This window comes from Triticum aestivum, chromosome 7B (assembly GCF_018294505.1).
Source record: "Triticum aestivum cultivar Chinese Spring chromosome 7B, IWGSC CS RefSeq v2.1, whole genome shotgun sequence".
Taxonomy (NCBI): Eukaryota; Viridiplantae; Streptophyta; class Magnoliopsida; order Poales; family Poaceae; genus Triticum; species Triticum aestivum.
Genome location: NC_057813.1, coordinates 528,643,770 through 528,652,486, shown reverse-complemented (window position 1 = coordinate 528,652,486; position 8,717 = coordinate 528,643,770).

The following is an 8,717-nucleotide window of genomic DNA, read 5'->3' as shown; positions in this document are numbered from 1 at the left end:
AGTGAAAATTTTGGTTCATTAATACCATAGAGTTTGAGAACTTTCCCCGATCTAAATCCTCAATATTTTGCTCCCACATTGATCGGAGCTGAGGTTTCATGATCATGCTTAGCATGACAACCCAAAGAAAGGAACCGATAGCGGGACTATTTTCTTTGGAAGATGTTTCTTACGTTAAAAAGTAATATAACATATCTCTCCGCGTACCTTTGTTTATAAAACCGTATGGCCAGATTGCCTTGTTTGCCATAAATCTTTGCCCTCGTAAAGGCTTTATAAAGTAGGACAAACGCTCCTTGGCTGCTGGTCAAGGAGGTTGAAGCCGATGGCCGGTCAACAAAGTTTTGTACAATGCGGATCTGAGCATTAATGTTGTAAAGTACTTGGATACATAGAGTCATTACACATAATTTGTGATTATACTATGGATATCGATCCTTAATTTGGCCAGCCGTGCCCGCATTAAGGCTCGGGGGCTACTGGGCTTTGAGCTTATTATTTACAAATATTAAAGGGGCACATTGATCCCCTGATCTGGTGTTGCCACCTGACCAGTGTCTCGGGGGCTACTACATTGCCTATTCAATGCAGAAAATTCAAAGTGCTCAGTGTTCGGCTTGACCAAACTATGTGCAAACGCGTCTTCGGACAATAATAGGTACCATATGGACCTTTCCGGCATCAAGCTGGTATATTACGGCAACTTCTCAAGACCCTCTCTCAAGGGCCCGCTCGCCGATCACTATTATCTCTAATATATTATGTTGTGTTTCTATTCCTACGTATGCTGCCGAGCTAGGAGTTGATCCTCAGGCAGATTTCGCGCATCGACCTGAGTCTCAGGGGCTACTAGGAACAACGGTTTCATGTTTTCCTTCAGGTGCATCTAAGGTTTTAGACTAATACACACCTTGAGGGCTACTGGATATACATATACTAGCTATATACCTCGGCAGAGAATAAATTGCACCAGTTAAAAATATTCACAAAAAATCAGCCCACTGTCAGGGTGGTGCACCACCTTGGAAGCAGTCTGGCATAAAGCTCGGGGGCTAGTGGATGGCTCCATAGAGGGCATTTCCGGCATTAAGCACGGCTAAACTCCTTCAACTTTTTAGAACCAAGGTGATCTATGACACCTCGGATACAGTCTAGCGTTGGAGCTTGGATATAGTCCGGTGTTGGAGCTTGGATACAGACTGGCGTTGGTGCTCGGCTGCAAAAGATACCTCGAATACAGTCCGGCGTTGGAGCTCAGACGCAAGAGGACACTGCCGCCTGGGAACAACTTCAAACCCGAGGTGTGGCATAAAAATAACAAGGCATTGATAAAGGTCGGAAACTTAAAGGGGCTTGTCGATGTCAAAACCGGCGGTTCTCGGGTAGGGGGTCCTGAACTATGCGTCTAGGCGGATGGTAACAGGAGATAAGGGACACGATGTTTTTACCCAGGTTCGGGCCCTCTCGATGGAGGTAAAACCCTACTCCTGCTTGATTAATATTGATGATATGGGTAGTACAAGAGTTGATCTACCACGAGATCGGAGAGGCTAAACCCTAGAGGCTAGCCTATGGTATGATTGTTGTTCGTCCTATGGACTAAAACTCTCCGGTTTATATAGACACCGGAGAGGGCTAGGGTTACATAGAGTCGGTTACAATGGGGGGAGATCTTCATATCATATCGCCAAGCTTGCCTTCCACGCCAAGGAAAGTCCTATCCGGACACGGGACGAAGTCTTCAATCTTGTGTCTTCAGAGTCCGGGAGTCCGGCCAAAGGTCATAGTCCGGCCATCCGGACACCCCCTAATCCAGGACTCCCTCAGTAGCCCCCGAACCAGGCTTCAATGACGATAAGTCCGGCGTGCAAGTTTGTCTTCGGCATTGCAAGGCGGGTTCTTCTCCAAATTCCATGTACCTGTCGGATAGTGTCCGGCTTCTGGTGCGTGTTGCTCTCCTCAGCTTCTATGCCCTAATAATGACCATCTTCCACGTGTCAAATGAATGCGAAAAGCCAGGTTTTTTTTCATTTACCCCCCCCCCCCCCAGCCGCGTAAATGAGCCGCCCATAAAAGAGACGGGGATTTAGATCCAATTCACACCACCTTCCCTCGCGAGTATTCATCAGAGCGCTTTCGACAGAGATCCATTCCACCATGGCCGGTTGAAGCAGCTCCTCCTCTCGCCTCTCCAGCCCTCGGCCCGGAGATTGGGAGCGGTGTTCCGTCCCGCATAGCAAGCTAGTAGTGCTTCAATCCAAGGGGCTCCTCCCCCCAGCATATATGGTCCCAGTTCGAGCCGGGATCGCCACCTATAGCGGCGGAGAGCAGGCGGAGAGCATCACCAATCCCTCTCAAGGAGAGCGGGTATGCCTAGTCCCCTATTTTATAAGAGGACTCAGGATTTCCAATTCATCCGTTTCTCCGAGGGTTACTGGAGTTCTACGACCTCCAGCTACACAACCTCACGCCTGCCTCCATTCTGCACGTTGCGGGCTTTGTGGCCCTCTGTGAGCTGTTTTTGGGCATCGAGGCCCATTTCGCGTTGTGGAAGAGGTTGTTCTGCCTTGTGCCCCGCTCTCAGGAGGGGTCAATTTATTAAGTGGGCGGAGCCGAACTATGGCGCATCGCCGGGACCGGATATCTATCCGGTACCCCAAAGAAGGCGTCTGAGGACTGGCCTTCGGAATGGTTTTATATGGATGACGTCCCCCTGCCGGACCCTGTACAGATCGGTCTTCCTGAGTTTAACAACGCTCCATTGAAGAAACGCCTGAGCTGGCTCCCACGAAACCCTCAGAGGGAAACTGATAGGGACGTCCTTTACCTGATGAGCCGGATAAGATTGTTGGCTCATTCCGGATTGACCATGATCGAGGTCATGGCCACATGCATTACGCGGGGGGTGCAGCCGCTTCATACAGAGGCCACCCCATGTGGGATTTCAACAGGGAGGACGACACCACTCGGTGCAGTCGCAAGGGGCCGGATTCGGCCGCCACTCTAACGAAGATCTTATCCGCTTTATACAAGGGAGAAGAAGAGGAATTCCTCCGTGTCAACCCACGGGGCGGATTCTCTATGTATAGTCCTCCAAGCTGGGTGAGTGAACCCTTCCACTTGTCTACACGCTTTAGAAATTCCCATGATTGAGTACTTAGTCTAGCGATGTTAACGCAGGAGCTGCGCCAGACTGTGAAGGAGATAAACAGCCCTCCTCCGCAACCCGAGGACCCGGGGCGGTTCCTCGATCCGGACTCCCAAAAGGACCCGGACTTATGTGTGGAGCTAATTGACGGGGTGTTTCATCAATTGAGTAAGGACAACACCTTTGTGGCCATTACGTCCGACTATCCTGGACTACTTCCGGCCTCAAAGGTAACTGAGACCGAAGTCCCAGTACTTTCAAGAGGATTCATCCATGCTTTATTTTGATTGCCGTAAACCAATAGTGTTTTGCTTTGCAGGGGAAATCCTTGAGGCGGAGGGCCGAGCCCGCGGTGGGTAGCCAACAAGGGCCATTGAAGCCAGGTGGGCTAAAAAGAAGTGCGGAACAGATCGAGATTCCGGCGCAACGGTACGGCGTGCAATTTTAACGCCTAGGGTTTATGCCCTCAAGTCACACTAACGCCCATGCTCTCCTTAGGAAGAAGAGAGCCCGCCGGACTATATCCACCGGCCAGGCTTCAAGGCCGGGTACGGAAGCGGAGGTGAACACGGGGGGCGCACCGGACGCTCCTCCGACAGAGGACGCGGATGGGCTATCTGCCACCAATTCAGAGGTGGAGAGTGCCGTGAACCACAGGCGTTGCCGGGCTGTTCTTCGTGACACATGTTTTTTCCAAGAGGCGTTGGACGCCTTTAATACGGGAGATGCATATCTTCGTGCCGCTCAAAATGGTCTAGCCAGAGCCACCGAGAAGTATGTGAAAGACATACGGGTGAGTAAATCTGATGGTTATATATGTCAGTAGCCCCCGAGACTTGAAACAGTTAAGATAACTGATTTAAGGATCATATGTTATACATGATCTTTCAAAGAAGAACACACAACTGTCCCAGGAGCTGGAAGAGTGCAAGGCCCAACTCGAGGCCGCACTGGCCGCTGCAGAGAATGCCAAGGGGACCCCCTCAGGTAATGTATGCTTCAAAAGATAATTCTGCTGTGAAGTGCGGCATATGTGCAATTCTGACAATAACAGTGCAGATGGGGCCAGAGTGAATCCGGACAAGCAGCAACTCCTGCGCCAGTTAAAGGCCGGTGAGAGCGTGCTGACAAGGGTGAGGCAAGAGAAGAACAAGCTTCAAGACGCCAATACCCAGCTGGGCGAGGAACTAAAGGATGTTCGTGCTCAGCTGTTTGATTCCGTAAAGGAGAATCGGCGACTTCGACGCGGCATTTTTAGTAAGTGCTTAAGCGAATCTTCGAAAAGAGAGTTCGGCGAGGAAGTCGATTGACAGAGCTATGTCTGCAGATGTGCTGACAGGTCATCCTACGGAGGAGATGCCCGGTTCAGCGAGGGACCTTCCTCCCGAGCTGTTGCAACTGCACGAACGAGTTCGGCAGGCGATGCAAGGCGTCGTCCAGGCTATGTGGCCATCCCTCTCCATGCCCGAAGGCCTTGGAGAGCTTGCGGAGAAGCTGGAGGGAGTGCGGCAGTGCTTCCGGTTGTGGAAGATATCGGCCTGTCGTCAAGGTGCCAGGGAGGCCTGGGCCATGGTGAAGACTCGGTACACGAAGGCTGACCCGAACCACATGGCCGAGGTCGGCCCTGTGGGGCCTGACGGAAAGGAGATCCCTGTCAGTTTAGTGTATGGCCAGGTAGAGCTGGCTGCCAAGTATTCTCAACAGGACTGTAAATTAGACAGCCTGTTGGATGGTATTGAAGAAGAATATACCGAGTCAATTGACTTGTAATTTAAAATGACATGTGAAATGCCTTCTAGCCGGATTGTAGATCGTTTGTCATTGCGGACCTTTTCGCTTCAACCTCTGGACCCGATAGTCTGGAGTGTGTCCGAATACCTTCTCGGTTATGTAAGAACTGGGGCATGCATGGAGACTAGGCGTAGGGGTCATAAGTGCTTTAGCAGACAAGTGTCCAACTAGTTATGTTATATTACATGGTTAGTAAGAAACATCTTCCAGGGAGAATAGTTCCGTTAGGGGTTCCTTTCCCTGGGAGGCATGCCCTAAAGTGCATGTCCGAACTGCGAGAAAAAAGCAAAAAAGCATCTGGGGGCAGATAAATAAACAAGAAAAAACATCTTTTAGTTCACCGACCGAATATTCCCTTAAGAACGCTAGCTTTCGGCTTCACCCAGTCTGAGGTACACATCCGGCTGACCCGGCAGTAACAATCGTAGAGGTGCTCCCTTTACCACCTAGCCGAACAAACGGGAACGTAGGGGTAAGCACAGGAGCCAGGCAACCCAGCTTGTCCAAAACTTAAGTCATATCGATGCATATAATGGTGTATAAAAGGTTCATGCGGAAGTGTCACACATGTTTTGGGCATGAGGCCCGTTTATATAAACTTCTGATAAAGAAGCCCCCAGGTATAATGAGCACGGGTGGCGCGTCAAGTATGTGCGAACAACATGCAAGCAAGCCCCTAAGGGCATGGGAGAAAAAGGTAGGGAGAAGGAGAGAAATACCAGGCAGCTAATTTGAAAAAAATATAAAAAAGGAGACAGAGTAAGGAGACGAACACGGAGTCCGGCGCTAGGCGTAGAATCTTCGTAGGCGTGCTGCGTTCCATGGGTTTGGCTCGAGTCGGTTGTCCGATGCATTTCGCAGACGGTACGCTCCACCAGTCAGGACTTAGTCGATTATGAAGGGACTCTCCCATTTGGGCTTTAGTTTGTCCTTTTTCTTGTCTGGCAGGCGTAGAACTAGTTCGCCAACATTGTAAGTTTTGGCCCGTACTTCTTTGCTTTGATATCTTCGAGCCTGTTATTGATAGAATGCGGAACGAGCTTTTGCCACGTCGCGCTCCTCCTCCAATACGTCCAAGCTGTCCTGCCGATCGAGCTCGGCTTCTCTTTCTTCGTACATGCGCAGGCGAGGTGAGTCATGAATTATGTCGTAGGGCAGGACTGCCTCTGTGCCGTATACCATAAAAAATGGTGTGAATCCGGTAGTGCGATTCGGCGTGGTCCGCAGCCCCCAGAGTACGGAGTCAAGCTCCTCTACCTGGTGCATGTTAGATTCCTTGAGGGATCACACTAGTCTGGGTTTGATGCCGCTCATGATGAGACCGTTGGCTCGCTCGACTTGACCGTTGGTTTGAGGGTGATAGACTGAAGCGTAGTCGAGCTTAATGCCCATGTTTTTGCACCAGAGTTTAACTTTGTCGGCCGTAAAGTTTGTGCAGTTGTCAGTGATGATGCTATGGGGGACGCCGTAACGGTGTACAACCCCGGATATGAAGTCTATCACCGGTCCGGATTCTACCGTCTTTACAGGCTTGGCCTCTATCCATTTGGTGAATTTATCCATCATGACCAGTAGGTATTTTTGCTTGTGGGTTCCTCCTTTAAGGGGTCCAACCATGTCAAGCCCCCAGACCGCAAAAGGCCAGGTTATGGGTATAGTTTGTAGGGCGGTAGGCGGCATGTGGCTTTGATTAGCAAATAATTGGCAACCGACGCATCGCTGGACTAAGTCCTGAGCGTCTGCCCGGGCCGTCGGCCAATAAAATTCGGTACGGAAGGCCTTGCTTACAAGGGCTCGGGCTGCAGCGTGGTGCCCACCGAGTCCGGCGTGAATTTCCGCCAGAAGGTTCCGCCCTTCCTCTTCGGAGATACACCTTTGAAGGACTCTAGTGGTGCTTTTCTTATAAAGCTCTCCTTCGTGGACTTTATAGGCTTTAGATCGCCGCACTATGCAGCGTGCCTCATTTTGGTCCTTGGGGAGTTCCTGCCTAGTTAAGTAGGCTAGGAATGGTTCTGTCCATGGGGCAATTACTGCCATTATTTCATGGGCTGAGGGTGTGACTTCATTGACGGAGTCTTCCGTTGTGTCATGGTGTTTTGGGTCAGGTGATGCGGCCTGGTCCGGTTTGTTAATTCCGGATTCCCCTTCCCACTGTACGGATGGCTTGAATAACCTTTCCAGGAAAATGTTGGGGGGGGGACTGCATCGCGCTTTGCGCCGATGTGTGCCAGGACGTCTGCTGCCTGATTATTTTCCCGGGCTATATGGTGGAATTCCAGCCCTTCGAACCGAGCTGACATATTTAGGACGGCGTTGCGGTAAGCTGCCTTTTTCGGATCTTTGGCGTCAAAGTCTCCGTTTATTTGGGATATCGCGAGGTTTGAATCCCCACGCACCTCTAGGCGTTGAATGCCCATGGAGACTGCCATCCGGAGGCCATGTAGAAGGGCCTCGTATTCGGCTGCATTGTTGGAGTCCGTATACATTATCTGGAGTACATATTGGACTGTATCTCCCGTTGGGGACGTCAGGACGACGCCAGCCCCCAGACCTGCCAGCATTTTGGAGCCGTCAAAGTGCATGGTCTAGTTGGAATATGTGTCGTACTCTTTAGGGAGTTCGGCTTCAGTCCATTCCGCGACAAAGTCAGCCAAGGCTTGCGACTTGATGGCTCACCGTGGCTTATATGTTATGTCGAACGGGAGGAGCTCAATGGCCCATTTGGCAATCCGGCCTGTTGCATCGCGGTTGTTTATGATGTCGTTAAGAGGTACTTTGGAGGCTACTGTTATCGAACACTCTTGAAAGTAGTGTCGCAGCTTCCGGGATGCCATGAACACTGTGTATGCTATTTTTTGGTAATGCGGGTACCGGGACTTGCATGGAGTGAGGACAGTGGACGCGTAGTACACTGGTTTCGTTCGACGACGAGGACTGCGCTTACAACTTGGTGAGTTGTCGTGATGTATAACAACATTGGTTCGCCGATGTTTTGCGCGGCCAGGACAGGGTTTGTTGCCAGTATGGCTTTTATTTCTTCGAGTCCGGCCGTGGCGGCATCCGTCCACTCGAAGTGTTCGGTGCGCCGGAGGAGGCGGTAAAGGGGTAATGCCTTTTCCCCCAAGCGGGAGATGAATCGGCTTAGAGCCGCCACACATCCAGTCAATTTTTGTATTTGCTTGAGATCTTTTGGAATATCCAATTGTGACAGAGCTCGGATCTTGGCTGGGTTTGCTTCAATTCCTCTACCGGATACAATGAAGCCCAAGAGCTTTCCGGCTGGTACGCCGAAAACGTATTTTTCCAAGTTGAGCCTAATGTCATATGTTCGGAGGTTATCGAACGTGAGCCTCAAGTCGTCTATTAGAGTTTCGACGTGTTTGGTTTTGACGACCAAGTCATCCACGTACGCTTCAACTGTTTTGCCGATCTGGTTGGCCAGACATGTCTGAATCATGCGCTGATATGTTGCGCCGGCGTTTTTGAGCCCGAAGGGCATCGTGTTGAAGCAGAACGGGCCGTATGGGGTGATGAATGCCGTTGCGGCTTGGTCTGACTCTGCCATCTTGATCTGGTGGTAGCCAGAGTATGCATCGAGGAAACACAATGAATCATGTCCTGCAGTGGCGTCGATGATTTGATCAATGCGGGGGAGGGGGAAGGGATCCTTTGGGCAGGCCTTATTTAGGTCTTTAAAATCGACGCATAGGCGCCAGGATTTGTCCTTCTTTGGTACCATCACCAGGTTTGCTAGCCAGTCCGGATGTTTTATATCTCT